The sequence below is a fragment of the Diaphorina citri genome, unplaced genomic scaffold (assembly GCF_000475195.1).
Source record: "Diaphorina citri unplaced genomic scaffold, Diaci psyllid genome assembly version 1.1 scaffold53683, whole genome shotgun sequence".
NCBI classification, from domain to species: Eukaryota; Metazoa; Arthropoda; class Insecta; order Hemiptera; family Psyllidae; genus Diaphorina; species Diaphorina citri.
The window spans coordinates 1-465 of record NW_007430990.1 but is presented as its reverse complement, the minus strand read 5'-3'; the positions used below and the strand labels follow the sequence as shown (position 1 = coordinate 465).

The 465-nt window shown below is 40.2% G+C and overlaps 1 long non-coding RNA gene across 1 annotated transcript; it reads right to left on the bottom strand.

Moving 5' to 3' along the window:
- Positions 1-132: 132 nt before the first annotated feature.
- On the bottom strand, positions 133-386 carry LOC113473645. Its single transcript, XR_003395567.1, has 2 exons — positions 285-386; positions 133-211 (listed from the first exon to the last, which is right to left on the bottom strand). It is a non-coding gene; the product is annotated as an uncharacterized LOC113473645 (long non-coding RNA).
- Positions 387-465: the final 79 nt, after the last annotated feature.

Here is a 465-nt window from a genome sequence, read left to right as displayed (position 1 = left end):
AGTGGGTATCACACTAGGCTTGCACGCAGGAGGTCTGGGTTCGATTCCCGGCGGGGCCGAGGTTTTTTATTATTTTTTCATTTATTATTAATTATTATATAATAGATAGAGGAGTTTTACATAGGCTTACGATTTTTTTTTCATAGGATCGTTAGGTATGGTGGGGAAAGTGGATCGTTAGGTATAGGATTTTTCGTAAAGCGAAGTTTTTCTAGGTACCCTAGTAGCGGGAAAATCCGCCATAAAACGGATTTTCGCCCGTATTTCGGCAATTTTTCAGCCACTTAATTAACCATTGAGCTTTATGCTTTTTTCTAGGTACCCTAGTAGCGGGAAAATCCGCCATAAAACGGATTTTCGCCCGTATTTCGGCAATTTTTCAGCCATTTAATTAACCATTGAGCTTTATGCTTTTTTCTAGGTACCCTAGTAGCGGGAAAATCCGCCATAAAACGGATTTTCGCC